Source organism: Anabrus simplex, chromosome 9, assembly GCF_040414725.1.
Source record: "Anabrus simplex isolate iqAnaSimp1 chromosome 9, ASM4041472v1, whole genome shotgun sequence".
In the NCBI taxonomy this organism is placed as follows: Eukaryota; Metazoa; Arthropoda; class Insecta; order Orthoptera; family Tettigoniidae; genus Anabrus; species Anabrus simplex.
Window position 1 is genome coordinate 19,755,653 of NC_090273.1, and position 18,127 is coordinate 19,773,779.

An 18,127-nucleotide genomic window follows, 5' to 3' on the forward strand; every position below is an offset into this window, starting at 1 on the left:
TATGTCGTGTAGTGTGTGAGGCAGAGAGAGGGTGAAACCCAGTGCTGGCCCATAGCCTATTCCTGTAGGGGTCTGCTCAAGGCATAACATCTCCATCGGAAAGGGCATATTGCCATCAACAGTATCGTATGTCCTCACTTCATGTGAGCACTATGAAGAGATTTGGAATTTTTGAACCCTGGTTTCTGGAATGTAATCTTGTGATTGGTAATGGTATACCACAACTTCACACCCTGCCAACCAACATTCTGATGGTGAAAATTTTTCCACCAACAGGGCTTAAAACAGCTAACCATGGTGTGAGACCGAGCGAGTTGGCCGTGCGGTTATTGTCGTAGAGCTGAGAGCTTGCATTTTGGGAATGGTGGGTTCAAATAGCAAGGTCATCAACCCTGAAGATGGTTTTCCGTGGTTTCCCTTTTTCATACCAAGCAAATGCTAGGGTTGTGCCATAATTAAGGCCATGGCCGCTACCTTTTCAAGCCTTGCCTTTTCGTATTCTTCTGTCGCCAAAAGCCTCTGATGTATCAGTGCAAAGTTAAACCAATAGCATGGTGTGAAACCATTGCCTTAGTAATCATCATCACCAGTAGGCATAGTAGCAGCCATATTAGGCAACATTCTGTTTGGATAAGTTGTATTACATGAAATTGTTGATCAGGGTATGCTGATTGAGGCTCCATGAGCAAGTGCAGTAATTGGAACATTCCTGTTTTGTGATCTGCTGATGACTTTCTAGGTGGTATGAAGAAGGAGAGGCCACTTCAGTTCTGATGTAGCCTGCTTGTTTTCAACCCAGAGATAAGAATATAACTGCATGGTAGAATGAAAGAAAGTGTTTTTGAGCCACTGTTGGTCTTGCAGTATAGAGTTGGGTTTAGAATAGTTCTTCTTCATTTTCAAATATTCATTATGTAGTAGTGCCTATAAATGTTGTGTCCATTGTTTCTGAGTGAACAAATAAAATGAAGAGCTACAGGATTGAGAAAGGAACTTTCTCAAGTAGTTGCATGAACTATAATTCTTAGAGGCAGACATGCTTTGAGGAAAACCTGAATCTAACCCCGGTAGAGTGCTTTTTTTTTTTTTTTTTTTTTTTTAGTGGACTAGTAAATTATGTGCTTATATATATAAAACCGATAAGCTTCATTCATGAAATATATTTTAGTTTGTTACCAGTTACAATGTATTAATTCATATAGGATTTTGCTGAAGTCAAATCATGCATTCCTTAACTCGTCAAGGTGATTTCATCTACCCTTACCTAGCTAAGTGTGTCAGAAAGTGGAGTAATTTGTGGTTGGAGTGACCTAATAGATACGCACAAGGTATGGCAAGAATTAAGGCTAGAGAACTGGAGTAAGAAGGATCATGAAGGGAAAGGTGTGCTCCTATTCAAGCAACACACCCCTGGCAAAGAGAGAGGTCCAAGAACGTCGTGCAGTGAATGGAAAGAAGCTGTTAAAATAACTGTGAATATGTAAGCTGTAAGGCAGATTTCGGGGCACCAACATCTGCCAGTGTTGCCACACGAAGTTTGAAACCTTTGCTCATGTTCTGGGATTCTGTGAACATGGTGCATCCGTATGAAACTTATGGCATCACACTGCCAGAGCCTTCAAGGAGAAGGTATTCAATTTATATGAAGGGGTACAACAACAACAACAACAACAACAACAACAACAACAACAACAACAACAACAACAACAACAACAACAACAACAACAACAACAACAACAACAACAACAACAACAACAACAACAACAACAACAACAACAACAACAACAACAACAACAACAACAACAACAACAACAACAACAACAACAACAACTTGGAAGTTGAAAACCTAAAAAATACCTATAAAAAACTTTAAAGTATTTAAAAAATGACTTAAATTTGGCAAAAAGGACGTAAAATGTGATCCAAATTCATTCATAATTTTAGTTTTAATGACATATTTAATGAAGGAACATAATGTTTAAAAATGCGAAACTCTGTTGGTATTCAACATACAATGCAAAAATATATGAGTGAAATACTTCTTTCAGACATTATCGTATATATTTTTAGATCAACATAATTAAAAAAAGGAATTCCGTATTTGTTAAGAAAGTACTTGCATAATTTAGAATGAAATATTTTTTCCACCTAGAATGAATTCAGCGAACCCCAATGCACATCCTGGAGAAAGAAATTTCAATTAGTATAACTAAAATCATATTTGGCTTAACCACACTACAGATGCAGAAATTGGAATTCGGAAACCTTACCTCGGTAGTCATCTCCAGTTTTTTATGTGTATAGGATCGTCGATTTTCAGACAGTACGTCGTGAAACATTGAGAAACTTCCTTTCAGACCAATGGAAATTAAGGATTCATACTTCAAGCAAGTGATATCTTCCTTTTCAAAAGCACTCACATCAAAATTTTCTCCTTTCAATATTTCACTCATCTTGCACATAATTTGATACAGCTGGTTTTTTCCAAGCACTAGTTTAATTTTTTCATTTCATTTCTTTTTCTCTCTTGTCAGATATGATTCAAATCAAGAATGGCCAGTAAAATTGTAGTCGAAAGATGACGAAAAACAAATAAATGCCAAAAAGGCAAAAAAGGACCCAATAAAATTACAATTTTCTGGCCTACAATGATCCAGAACGAACATATATTATGTTGGGACTCGTCTTCGGACACGCAAGAAAAAAGGATTTTTCCTAAACTTCCGAGCCCTAATAATAATAATAATAATAATAATAATACGAGGGGGAATCAAATATAAAAAGGATTTTATTTTTTATTTAAGTTCATTTATTGGAAAACACAAGGCAATTACAATTTACTTTTCCACATAGTTTCCTGCTTTGGAAATGCATTTGTCCCAGCTTATGGGCAGCTTTTTGATGGCCTCATCATAAAAAGAACAGGGTCATGTCACCTGCCAGTTGCACACAAAGTCTGCCACACTCTCGTCATCTTCAAATTGTTGCCCTCCTAGAGCTTCCTTAACCGGTCTGAACAAATGGAAATCACAAGGCGATAAGTCCGGGCTGTAAGGAGGATGATTAGGTGTAGTCCAGTGCATTGGAGACAGTTAGAACTGCAGTATGGGGCCGCACATTGTTGAATCGATCGGTCTCGTCTTTTATGGTGATGTGCAACCCTTGCCTTGTTAAACAGTTCACAGTAGTAAGCAGCATTGATTGTGTGTTGCTCATGCCCGTCGATCATCGTCAGTAATGTCTTTAACTGCACAAATGTTTTCATCCGTAATGCTGGTCCGAGGACGGCGATTGTGTTGCTGATTTTCCACATGTTCTCGTCCTTCCTTGAACTTTCTATGCCAGGCAAACACACACGTCTTTGACAATGTTTCATCACTGACCTGTGCAGTCAATCTCTGGCAAATTTCTGCTGCTGTCACTCCTTCACGAGCAAGAAATTTTATAATTATGTGTTGCACAATGGTGGGGTGCACCTTTTGCTCCGACATCATGAGCGTCACTGATGAAACAGCAAGAAATATCTAACAGCACACTCTCCCCACTCCTAATGGTCCCACCTAAACATAGCAGAAGCGCGGAGCCAGTCCTACTAACTGTTGATGTTCAGGAACAAAAAACCAATAATAATAATAGTAGTAGTAGTAATAATAATAATAATAATAATAATAATAATAATAATAATAATAATAATAATAATAATAATAATGTTTTTACATTCCACTAACTACTTTGGCATTTTTTGAAGATGCTGAGGTGCCAGAATTTTGTCCCGCAGGCATTCTTTTACGTGCCATTAAATCTACCGATACAGGGCAGACGTATTTGACCACCTTTAAGTACCACCGGACTCAGCCAGGATAAATCCTGCCAAGTTGGGGTCAGAAGGGCAGTGCCTCAACCATCTGAGCCAGTCAGCCCAGCATAAAGAGATACATGGGCTCCCTAGTATTGAGAGCAATCAACGGGTAGATATCATCACATTTAAGCTAAACTCTCCTCATGGATACATTATTGATCCTGCTATCAAGATTGAGACTCACAAAATCCAGCCTGAGATACTCGATGCTGCTTAAAATGCGTATGTGAGGCAGCTGTCAATTTATTTAGAGAAAGGTACTACCTCAAATCACTGACTGTCATTGGATTAATGATAAAAAGCAGAAGGACCCTCCTAAATTTTTTGCTGACTTTTGTGAATAATTTGGACTGAAAAAGTTCTCATCGCATTTGCCATAACAGGTTCCATTTGCGTTTAAGAACTATACTCATTGGTCTTAATGCATTTCATTGATTTCATCCAGATTTTATTAATAAATGATTTCTAGGTGCTCACTAATTAACTGCACGTGTTTAGGTACTCTTTGCTGTCCTGACAACGTGTAAATGCTGCTGGAAGATTTTCAGACAGACAACTAGAAATGAAATAAAGTAAAAAATTAACAGAATTTGAAATTGTTGCACAACTGACACATGAGTACAAAAAATATGAAATATATGTAGTATTTGATGGTGAACAGAAGTGTTATTTTATATAATGTACTTTTGTAACTGAACTGTGATCAGATGTAGCCTTGGTCCCATTTATCTTGAACTATCAACTCCTGACTGTAACTCAATATTAGACTAGTCTGTGTGTGTTAATGTTAGTGTTATCTGTTTGCATGCAGCAAGAAAGCCAACAGGTAAATTTTTTAATTTCTTCTTTCTATTCCTGAGTTAAATATATTATTGCATTAGCCTATTCAATGTTACCAATTTCATGGAACATTTATGAGATTGCAGTCTAAAAGTTTTTAATGTCAGAAAATCAAGCTATATTAACTTTGGTGGATTCTCGACTATTTCTCCCCAGGGTAGTAGAGATTTAATTGAAATTAATTAGATGGTAAAAGTCCTGATATATGAATGCATTTCTCTTCCTGGCAATATGCAGTGAGAAGAACAGCTGTAGGTTGGAAATATTGACTTCATGTGTAAGTTTTATCAATAGCAACGAGAAAACTTGGTAAAGCTTTTGTTAGGTCGGAGGTGTAATTCTGATATAGTCTTTTTTTCTAATCTTGAAGAATGTATCATTTTAGTGCCAGTATAAAGTTTTTTTTTAGTGTTCTCTGACCATCAAGTGAACTTCTGTTTATAATCTGAAATGTTTTTATCATGATGATTAGGTGTGATGAATCAGAAAAGATAACAGAGACTACCATTTCATATATAGAAAGAAAAGAAAAAGGAGCATTGACAGGAACACATGATAGGACAATCCCATTGACAGGTCAGTTTAGGACAAGGGCAATCCCCCACATTTTCTTACACTGCCATTTTCAAATATGAGGAAGAATCAAAAAAGTAAGTTACACTTCCAAGTTATGGCTATTTATTAATCCACTTACACAGAGACAACACGGCTTTGACAACGTACAATGTACTGTAAGTTCACTTTTCCTCATTGTCCCCTCGGAACGGTTCCCGATTCCCTTTGCGTAGAAATCGCCTCCAGCGCTGGAGACAGCTGCTTTCACCTCCAGCGCTATGTAACCACCTGGAGACAGCTGCTTTCACCTCCAGCGCTATGTAACCACCTGGCGACAGCTGCTTTCACCTCGAGCGCCATGTAACCACCTGGCGACAGCTGCTTTCACCTCCAGCGCTATGTAACCACCTGGAGACAGCTGCTTTCACCTCCAGCGCTATGTAACCACCTGGAGACAGCTGCTTTCACCTCGAGCGCCATGTAACCACCTGGCGACAGCTGCTTTCACCTCGAGTGCTATGTAACCACCTGGAGACAGCTGCTTTCACCTCCAGCTCTATGTAACCACCTGGAGACAGCTGCTTTCACCTCGAGCACTATGTAACCACCTGGCGACAGCTGCTTTCACCTCCAGCGCTATGTAACCACCTGGAGACAGCTGCTTTCACCTCCAGCGCTATGTAACCACCTGGAGACAGCTGCTTTCACCTCGAGCGCTATGTAACCACCTGGAGACAGCTGCTTTCACCTCCTCATCGTTTCGGAATCTTCGTCCACCGAGATCGTTTTTCAGCTTACCGAACACATGATAATCGCATGGCTCTAAGTCTGGACTGTATGGAGGATGTTGGCGTACCTCCCACTTGAATCGCTGCAGCAGTTCGGACGTTTGGCGGGCCGTGTGAGGTGTTGCGTTGTTCGTGCAACAAAATCTCACCGGCGCTCCGTTTTTCCAGCCGCTGTTCTTTAATCGACTTATGCAACCTCTTCAATGTTTGACAATACGAAGCAGAGTTGATTGTCTGCCTTTTGGCGTAAATTCCACGTGAACCACACCCTCTATGTCAAAGAACACAGTCGCCATTACCTTTCCTGCAGAAGGTTGGACCTTTGGCCTTCTTTCGTGGTGATGATGTGGTGTGCACACATTCTATCGATGTTCTCTTTGTTTCGGGACTGAAGTGGTAGACCCACGTTTCAACCCCTGTGATGATTCACCGCAGAAACTCCTTGCCCTCCACAGAATACCGTTACAAAAATGCTAGTGACGATTGGAAACGTCCCTTGTGAGTATCAGTGAGGAGACGTGGGACCCATCTTTGACACACTTTAGGAAATCCAAGGTGCTGGTGAACAATGGAGAACACACTGCCATACAAAATGTTCAGCATGCTGGCAATTTCCTGCAGTGTTATGTGCTGATTCTCTCTAATGATGCCATCCACATGGTCAACATTTGCCTACGGTACTGGAAGTTGCGGGCCTGCCTTCACGATATTAGTCCGTGAGATCCATGCGTCCGGTGTCAAATTGCTTACACCACTTTACAATACCTGGGCGAGAAATTACACGCTCACCATATACAGCAGTGATTTCACAATGAATGTCCGTGCAATTGAGCCGTTTATCCCATAGAAATCTGATCGTTTGCAAACACCTTCTATTTGGAGTTAACATCCACTCGCCATTCAGCCTAGCCCGCTCTGCACACACAACACGACGGGATACCACACCAACCTTCCTATTGGACGTGTCAGCAATTACTGTAGCTTGCTCCGCATTGGCCACTGTCAGGACACACAGCGTGCTCTCGCGGTGAGCTAGTGTAACTTGTTATTTGATTTGCCCTTGTGGATTGGCTTTCTCCTCTTTTGTTTTCTTTCTTATTCTCTCTCTTTCTACACTGACCCATCACTCTGTTCATTCTAATATATCTTGCTTTCAATGTCGCTACCTTCTTAAATTTGACTTGATTTGCACTTGATAATCTGTCAGCAAGTAAGGGACGAACATGAATTGTTCCCTATCGTTATTTATAAAGGCAACCATTTGATTAATTTTGCTGGGGTTGTTATCATCCACCTCCATATTCTTCACATTATTGCAAAATGGTTAATATTGTATATTAAGCACTTAAATAACTCTTTTGATACAATCAAACTGTCTAAAAGTCGACTGCTTTTTCTGTATAATTCCAATGCTACTTCACAGAGAACCTAAACTACATTAAGAATTAAAATATTGTATGATTGCTCATAATGTTTCCTGTAACTTTCATGTTCTAAATTGCTGTGGTGACCAAGAAAAGAAATTCAGAAGAGCTGGTCGACTCAATCTGGCAAATGGGTCGACCACTGCTTTGAAGTGCAAGGAAATGAAGTGTTGCTAACATGCTGGTTGGTCTCAACCACCATGTTTGAGTGGTCATGTATTTTTTGTCAGTGGGTAAGGTGTCTCAGATGGGGAAATTTGAAGTTTTACAAGTTTCAATATTTAGTTAGTTTTACACATTCATGTATTCTCTTAACTGTCTGGCATAAAATTACATAAGAACACCTACATTTCAACTTGGGTCCCTCATGTGGGATACCAAAATGATTGATGTGTGTATCATTGAATAGAGAACCTTACTTTCAAAATAACAGTATAGTTGTGGTAGGATAGTTAGGACAGAGGTTATGTTGTGTACGAAGTTTCGAAAATTACAAATTTTTTTAAACATTGCCATGTTCGTTATCATGACCATTGCTGTTACATTCATTAGACAATTATGTGCCATAACATTTAACGTCAAGAGTACTGTGAACTGTGTTACCATGTACTTCGTACTAGAATACAATTTTACCTTGTGAAATTTTTGGATGGTAAGAAAAAATGTTTATTAGTGTTTGTTGTTAAAACATGAAATTCTGGGAGCAAAACTATACATTTGTGTAATTCAGTCAAATTGAAGAAGGCTAAATTGGTAAAATTTAGACCCTGCATTTGTAATTTTTACTCTTTTTTTACATGGATTGCTACATAATTATGCTTTGTACTTCTATGTCGGCAGTAACTTGAAGTTGTTTCAGTCAGCCGACAGTGGCTGCACATACACAGTTCGGTAACAATAAATCTTCAATAAGAAACTGCATAGTGGTTGATTCTAGACAGTTTGATGATACAGTTGAACCTGACTTATACGTTTATCAAGGAGAAGAAAAAAACTATGTGTAACTCAGAATTACTTAGAAATCAGACTTACACAATACATCACATATTTACTGAAAAACCAACGGAATAGACCTACATGTGTAAATCCTTGCAAATAATAAATACATTAAGACAGAAAATATTATTTTGAACTTGGTCTAGCCTTAAAGAAATCAGATAGTTCGGCTTGTTTCACTTTTCTTGCATTAAGACTTTAAACCTTCTTTTGCAAACTTATTAATGAATTCAAAGCATTTTCACTACAAATTTTGCACTGATGTAACGCCTACACACATCGATTGCACTTAACACATCACTCAGTTTAGGTGTTTCAAGATTCAAGTCGTTACCTCGATCTCCATCACAGTCACTATCGCTTGTAGCTGGTCCATCACCACCGCGTTGTTGGCATACATCAGCAATAATCTCTTCATCCGATAGTTCTCCAAATACAGTCAGCTTATCATCGGAATGCACAAAAGTATCTACACCCTCCGGTAGCGTAAGCTCATTGCCAGACAAAACTTTGTCCCCATAATCATCATTAGAGGCAAACTCTTTTAGTCAGACACCAGCTTTGCCAAAACAGTTGCTGATTGTGGAGGATGACACCTGCTTCCAGGCAGCCAAAATAAAGTCTGTGGCTTGTAGCAAATTAAAGGAGAGAGGTTCACTTCCTGTATTACTCATTGTTAATTAAATGTTGAACCAGCATTTTTTATAATGCACTTTGAAATTTGCAATGATGCCCAAATCAAGCGGTTGTATAACACTGGTACAGTTAAGAGGGAAAACTTTCACTTGGACATTCTCCAGAACTATTTGAAGTGGATGTGCTCACATCGATCCATAAGAAGAAGGATCTTCTTCTGTTTTTTTTTTTTTTTTCATTTTAATTTCCAGTTTTTTCAACCGCTGTTCCATTAGAAGCATAGTCATCCAGGAATTTCTGTTTGATTCATATTCCGTAGGTTTTGTTTTCTCAATCTTAAAACACCTAGGATTATTTGATTTTCCTATCACAAGTGGAGGAAGTTTGTCAGATCCATCTGCATTGGTGGCGAGAAGTACTGTTACACGAATTTTACTTTCTTTCCTTCCTTCCGTGGCATGAGTCACCTTTTTCAGCTAATGTTTTACTAGGAAGGAGATTATAGAATAGGCCAGTCTCATCACAATTGTAGTCATTTGGAGGCAGATAATTGCTTACAATACCCGGCAGAACCTCTTCTTTCCAATGTTGCACCGTGACGTCGTCCACAGCTTTTGAGTCACCGCAAATTGTTCTCCCTGTGATTCCCTGACGATCTTTAAATCCTTGCAACCATCCTGATGAAGCCTTAAAATCAGCAGTGATACTGATCATTTTAGCTAAATCTATCGCCTTTGCCTTCAACATGTTGCCACTAATTAGTAGAGCTCCAGCCCACTTTTGCTGACGGCTGCGCTTTGCTGATTTTGAACCCACTTTTAAGAACTCATCCAAAATAGCATTTCTTTTACATGACTGTACATAGCGTGGTATAAGCAATCTATAAATCTGAAGCAATTTCAGGTTTTGTTTTGTGTGGATTATCGTCTATTTCACGTAAAAATGTTACTTTTTCATCTATGGTATAACTTCTCCTTTTTCTGTTCTCCATGGCTAATCAAAAGCAACTAAATGACAAAACTTCTGTTCAACAGTAAACACCAAATACCGGCTCCGTGGACATTTTACTTCTCCATTGTTTCCACGAAAGAAATTCTCATATTGAAACAAATTACTGTATTTTCTTTTGTTTCCGCACCAAAACCACCCACTTTGCTCGTAATGTATTTTAATCTTTGGCGGCATCGTGAAGGTCAAAAACGACGAACGTAGAGGAGGAGCGAAATAGAGAGCGAAAGGGTTGGCCTTTGTCAGCCGCCAGTAAGTAAGGGCCAACAATGTCACTCGGCGAAACTCTTTGTGTTCTGTTTCAGCACCGAAACCCAACCGCTCTACTTCCCCCTACGCCGACAAAGAGGAAACTTCGTAAATACAGTAGTTTCTTTTTAAAAAGCACGTGATTATTACAATTACGCAAAACTCAGTTATATTTCACTGACACTTAATACGTATAACAGCGAATTACTTATAAACATATCACGTATCGCATATAAATAAGGTTTAATTAACACGCTTTTAAATTACATTTTGATGGGACCTAAAGGAAATTATGTACAAATACGAATTACACAGAACAGAGTTACGTATAAAGCAGGTTCAACTGTATATCCATTAATGATTGTATTGTTATTGGTAATCGATTTTTGTTTTCTAAAGCACCTGAATCACTATTTTCAATTTTTTTTTTGGTTGTATTACAACCTTAGTTAACAAATATTTAATTAGTTTACAATATAAATTTAAGGAAGTAATTCTATCACTGTTGTGGGGATTAGAAAGTGAACAAAATGTGAGCAAAACATTTGATCCAATTAGTTTGAAACGTTAAGGGCATTTATGACTAAATTTTGGGAGATAAACTCGCTTTCATAGATGCCTGGTAATCTTTTACTTTGTTATTACCTTCTCTGCAGTCTCATAATCATATTGTTGTGGAGTTAGCTGTTGAACCCTTGCTTTAAATAGATATCTTATGTTCTGCTCTGCTGTGGAATTTTAATGACTGAGGTAAGGTTGAGACCCCTCCCAAGATGTGTACAGGATATGTTAGTAGTTACTTCTTATAGTGTAATTCCTGTAGTTCAGGATATGTTTTACTACGTTTTGTTTTAATGCAGTCTATGTAGTTAGTCTTGAAGTTTCTATACTGTAAAATGTGAAAGGTTAACGCTAGAGAAAGAAAAAAATGTGTTTATGGGTCCTACCAATATCTTGTCAGAATTTCTGGGTTGTTGTAGGAAGCATGGGATAAGAGAGAAGCTGGGAAAAAAAGAAAAAAAAAAAGAAAAAAAACCACACAAGTTGATATGAGTGATAGAAAGACCAAACAAGTTTATTCACACAACGGAATTAATTGTGAAAGTACTCGATGATCGACTTCTTCTTTAACTCAAGAGTGTGTTCTAGCAGAGAAGCATTCCTGGTCATGGCTCATTGGCATAGGAAAATCTATAGAAGAAATATATGGCCATGTGATGCCTTGATCTAGCGTTAGAAAATTATGGACCCATGATCAAGAAGGAATTAGACAAAGAATACAATCCTAGAGAAACACACTGACAAGACGCTGATTCAGATTTGGCCACATATTATGTAACAGAAACCATTAAACAAGGTGTAAGAAATTTGTTCCTTATTGATAAGAACTTAGCTTGTGTCTTTTTATCAAAAAAGTTTGATCACCTCTGTATGTATTGAATTGTCAGCAGTAGCGACGATTAGGTGGGGTGGGGGGCACTCGCCTCCCCACTTTGTGGAGAAAACATATTTTTATTCAATTTTAGCTGGATGAAAATATGAATTATTACAACAAAAAAAAGAGCAATGTGTACAAGCCCTGTTGTTTTATGAGCTAATTCTTTCCTTATTTTCTTTAATTATTAATGGTATTACACACAGAATGTTGTTCGTCGCAGCTAACCTATTTGTGTAGTGTCACAGCAGGTAGTGGAGACTTTGCATATGCTGTGAGGAAGGGTAGCAGGGTTTTCTTGCAAGGTCATGGACACTGAGGTATGGTTGTTTTTTTGCTTTACTTCGCACCGACACAGATAGGTCTTATGGTGACGATGGGACAAGGAAGGGCTAGGAGTGGGAAGGAAGCGGCCGTGGCCTTAATTAAGGTACAGCCCCCAGCATTTGCCTGGTGTGAAAATGGGAAACCACGGAAAACCATTTTCAGGGCTGCCGACAGTGGGGTTCGAACCTACTATCTCCCGAATACTGGATACTGGCCGCACTTAAGCGACTGCAGCAATCAAGCTCGGTGACGTATGGTTCATCCACTTGCCGCGAGCATCAATCAGTCTGGCAGTCGCTTTAGTGTCTGTTAGTTTGTTAGTGTGTAGTAAAAAACTAAATGAATTTTAATTGTATAATCATGCCGTACTTCTATTTAATTGTAATAAATGTGTAATATTGTTCCTCTGGTGAAAGTTTTATTGTATAGTATTGAATCAAAATCTCAAATCTATTATTACCGCACTTCAGTTGGTAAACTGTCAACCTTTACCTCTCCATGGAAATTTGTTTAGAGAGCTTCAAAAACTTACAAATTTTCAGTTTTGATGTATATACCCCCTCCCCGCTTGATATATCCCATAAATCCGGATAGTTTTTGTTGTCTGTACAATTTTGCCCCCCGCCCTCACTTTTAATTCCTAATCGCCGCTACTGATTGTCAGGTTGGTTGTTGGTTTAAATTTCAGTATCTAAGAGATGGTTTACGTGGGACTAATTTTAGTGGCCAACGTGTTTCACAGCCAGTGGCTACTTCTCGAAATTCCTGAAAAGAAATGGGTGCATTTACACAGTGCCATAGCAGCAGCCCTAATAGGTGTTAATGGCTAGGTAATGGCTCGCCCTCGCTAATGGTCACACGATTGAGTATGGTGATAGCAGAGGTGCATCTAAACTGTGCCGCAGCTACCTCCCACTGCAGCCATTTCCTCGTTGTTGTAATCGTCCGCACACTTTCGAGCCACATACGAGCTGTATTGAAAGCAAACAAAGCCTTAATACAGAGGAGTGAACTAATTCTTCGACATCCTAAAATAATATTCGTTCCTGAAATATTTGTTCTGAGTGACTAAATTCATAATTCTGATATAATTGGTCTGTTGGACGTTATAAATTTTCCAGCTTACTCAATTTTATCACCAACTTAGGTTTCTTCTATGGGATAACCAAATATCTTTAAGTACAAAGTACAAAGAGAACCCTTTATCAGGTATATTTTGTGCCAGTAACTACATATACCCTTGAAACCTGTATGATCAAAAGTAGAGATAGTAGCAAACTTCAAGCTGCAAGACTCAAATGATATGGCCATGTAAAAAGGATGGATCGAATGAGAAGAAAATGGCTAGAAAAGGAACTGGAATGCAAAAGACGTAGAGGCAGACCAAGGAAATGGTGGATCAGTCAAGTAAAGAAGGACCTGGAAGGAAGAGGAGTGGAATGCCATCAAATTGAGAAGGAAGAAATGTACCTGGATAGACAAAGGGGAGGGTGTTCTTGTACCACACCCGGGCAACTGGAGATGGTTCAAGGATGATGATAACTCATTCTTGGTTGCCAGCGTTTCCCACCAGTGTGCCAATTCGGGCTCATCAGTTGGTAACCAGCACACCTACCAAGACTAGTGCATACCGTCTGATAACAGACCAATTATATTGGAATTATGAATATACTCATTCAGGACAAATATTTCAGGTTTCCTATGGGTATCAACATCTATATGATCTGATGGCCTAGCAGGCATCAATTATTGTAAACGAGACCAAATCTCTCATAAGGTATTGGCACTGCCAGTGGCTCCAAGTAGCCTACACAGTGGTCTCCACGGTATGTGCTATCCTTGCGTCTTGGTAGGTGTGCCCAAATTGGCACACTGGGGCGAAGCGCTGGCAACCAAGAACGAGTTAGCTGGAAAATTTATAATGTCCAATAATGGACGGATTATATTGGAATTATCTTAACATAAAAAATAAAAAACTTTTAGTCGTTTTACCGTAGATCTTGGAGTAGTGTGTTGAATAGTCCTTGTAATAATCAAACTACAAATAAAGGATGAAGATGAACTGCTCGGTTGTGTTGGTTTTTCTCCACAATGTAGAAAGCAACATCATCTTGCAGTTCTCGCTCATTAACATAATTGGATGTGGCCAGCATCTACCTTACTAGTTGCTGTCATGCACGAGTGCAGTCGGACAAGTGGGCCACTGAAAATGGCCCATGTAAACCAGCTCTAAGGTTGCCATACAAAGAATATTGGTTAGCATTAGTCCAGTAGAGACACCCTGTAGATGCTGGTTAGATTATCTAGTTAATAGCTAGAGAAATACTATAGATATCTTGTGTAATATTTTTGAGGTAATTTACCCCTTATTTGAATTAGAGTATTGGAAGAACTAGTTCCATCAGTTACTTGCATTGTGGAAACACTAGTTATGTTAGAACTGTTGTGTTTGCAGATTATGAAGAGTGTAGGAAACATGCTCCTCTTAATATTTCTCTGATGGTGTGTAATACTATAAAACCATTTATAGCTCTCAATATATGGTAAAAAACTTTTCTTTAAAAGGGGCATGATAGCAGAGTGGCATTGTCTCTGACTTCTCGCCAAGGCAGCTGCTGTTAAAATTGCGGTCAACTATGGGAACAGTCATTTCCCTGTGGTTTGGATTTCACATAAAACTAGATTACTTTTTTCTTTTTACTCTTCTTTTAATAATAGTCTGCTATGGACTGCCAATTATCTACCTCACAGTTATGATTGTTTTCATCATCATCATCATCATCATCATCATCATTTTCATCTGTACATTTAAAACCCTGGACTGATTTTTGTTATGCTTCATTTGAGAGATCGGATGAATGAATGGATCTGGTGAGGCACTCGGATGAAAGCTTCTGGTTTTTAGATTTTCACACTGTCTTTAAAACAAATTTAATTTGCAGCGCTGAAGATTGTTTCTAATTTTCACACCAAGCAAATGTTGTACATTTTAATTAAGGCCATGACCAATTCCTCACCAGTTATAGCCCTTTCCTATCCCATCATCGCCATAAGACCTGTTGGTAATGGTGTGACTAAAAGAAATATTAAAAAATAAATTAATATCCAGTGCATCAGTCGTGCTGCAGATTTTGTGAACTCTATACTCTCCCCCACTCTGGTAGATGCTAAGAAAGTCACTTGGTCTGGGAGCATAGTTTGTCTTCTGTTGCTATGGCTGTATTTTGCAGTAAAAGATAATAGGCAACTTGATGTCTTTGGAGTGTACAGACCAGGAAAGGGTAGCGCAGATGCTGATTCAGAATTATTTGATAAGATAATCAGGTATGTGGGAAACGATAAGGAAAGGAACGTGATTGTAGCGGGTGATTTCAGTTTACCAAATGTCAATTGGGAAGGTGATGTGAATGACAGGAAGTATGACCAACAAACGTCAAATAAGTTAATATGGGAAGGGCATCTGATTCAGAAAGTGATGGAGCCAACTAGAGGGAAGAATATTCTGGATGTGGTGCTGATAAAACCAGATGAACTCTATAGAGAAACCGAAGTCATGGATGTTATTAGCGATCACAGGGCTGTTTATGTGGTAGTTAAAAATAAATGTGAAAGAAAGGAAGATATTAAAATTAGGATCATTAGGCAGTACCATATGGCTGATAAAACAGGCATGAGGGAGATTTTTAAAAATAACTATGATCGGTGGAAAACGGTAAATAAAAATGTAAACATAATCTGGGATGGGTTTAAAGCAATTGTTGAGGAATGTGAAAATAGGTTTGTACCTTTAAAGGTGGTAAGGAATAATAAAGATCTACTATTTTATAACAGAAAAGTAAAGAGACTAAGAAGGAGGTGCAGGTTGGAAAGAAATAGTTAGAAATGGCTGTGGAAGTAAGGAGAAATTGAAGGAACTTACTAGGAAATTGAATCTAGCAATGGAGTCAGCTAAGGATAACATGATGGCAAACATAATTGGAGGTTATACAAGATTGTGAGCAACTGAAAAATGACCTTGATAATGTTGAGATGGATAGCAGGTAATGTTATGATGATAAACGGGGTTAAAAGTCAGGTTGTGAGTTTCACAAAGTTCCCTTTGGGGATCATTATAAGTACCTAGGTCTTAATATAAGGAAAGATCTTCATTGGGGTAATCACATAAATATGATTGTAAATGAAGGGTACAGATCTCTGCACATGGTTATGAGGGTATTTAGGGGTTGTAGTAAGAATGTAAAGGAGAGGGCATATAAGTGTCTGGTAAGACCCCAACTAGAATATGGTTCCAGTGAATTGGACCCTCACCAGGATTACTTGGTTCAAGAACTGGAAAAAATCCAAAGAAAAGCAGCTTGATTTGTTCTGGGTGATTTCCAACAAAAGAGTAGCATTACAAAAATGTTTCAGATTTTGGGCTGAGAAGTCTTAGGAGAAAGGAAACTAGCTGCTAGACTAAGTGGTATGTTCCGAGCTGTCAGTGGAGAGATGGCGTGAAATGACATCAGTAGACAAATACGTTTGAGTGGTGTCTTTAAAAGTAGGAAAGGTCACAATATGAAGATGAAGTTGGAATTCAAGAAGACAAATTGGGGTAAATATTTATTTATAGGAAGGGGAGTTAGGGATTGGAATAACTTACCAAGGGAGATGTTCAATAAATTTCCAATTTCTTTGCAATCACTTAAGAAAAGGCTAGGAAAACAACAAATAGGGCATCCACCACCTGGCGACTGCCTTAAATGCATATCAGGATTGATTGATTGATTGATTGATTGATTGATTGATTGATTGATTGATTGATTGATTGATTGATTGATTGATCGATTGATTGAGAATGAACTCAGTCAACCTCAACTGATGATGCTTTGTTAATTATCATCGAAACCTAAAGAATTGCACCTATATTAGGTGTTGCCTCACACTCGCATGACAGCCTTGCACATCCACTTGTTTTATAATATTGACTATGTAAGGTTCATGTCAACCCAGCAGCATAATCATGAAGCAATATATCTCTCAGCAAATGAGTCATCCGGGCGCACTATCACCTTCCATCCGTGTTTCCCTGACACATGGCACGAGTTTAAAAAAAGACCCTGTAATCACTCCGTTACTCCTCGCTCTTGTTACCCTACCGCTAGGAAGGCTGGAGGTGCACTGCTCGCCTGTGTCTGCGTGGAGCTTAATGCTGACATTCTGAGGGGGTGGTGACTTGTTTTGGATTGGCTGTGGATCGCCATAGAAAGATTTAAGGAACTCGGCCTGGATATCAGTGCTTGGACTCTTCCAGGAATACACGCCAGGGAACAAATGGATAAGAGATCACCGAGGCTTATCCTGTGCAGAATGGAGAAGGGCCATCAAGATGACAGCGAATGTGTGCGCTGTTCGCTCCGTGCCGGGAAGGTCCCAGGACAACATTGATGAAATTCACACCTAAGTAACGAATGGCACTTCCGTTGCACTGTGATTTAATTTCACAGTCATCATTAATGATGATATTCTCCTCCGTTAGCTGACCTTTGTTGATAGAAAGACAAGCTGATTTTGAAGCACTGATATCCAGGCCGAGTTCCTTAAATTTTTCTATGGCGATCCTAGCTAGTTCGGCAGCAGATTCAGTCTTTTTCCCAAATATTACCGTATCGTCGGCGAAACACATTATAGTGAGGTTAGGCTCCTCGTTTGCAATCAAGTAACCATAATTCCTTGCTAAAGAATCTTCAGATAGTCCTTCCACAATATGATTGGTATCAATGTTAAATAATGCCGGTGACAAAGGGGAGCCTTGAAGCACACCGCGATTAATTTTGATTGGTTTTGTTCCCTGTTTTCGTGTCTGTATCTAATTACCTCGGGTTCACCTAATAATAATAGACGGCATAAAATCACGTTACAAATTTGCTAATATGCAACTAAGAAATTTTTACGTAAGGCGTAAGGAGAAATTGGTAATGTAAATATCAAATTCTCACTATACAATATTATATGACAAATAGGCTAGGTT

General features: G+C 38.8%; 1 protein-coding gene across 1 annotated transcript in view; it reads left to right on the forward strand.

Annotated features, from left to right (window-relative positions):
* Positions 1-18,127, forward strand: part of LOC136881205 (ral GTPase-activating protein subunit beta) — a 179,943-nt gene that overhangs the window by 104,339 nt on the left and 57,477 nt on the right. The gene's annotated exons all lie outside the window — the stretch shown is intronic.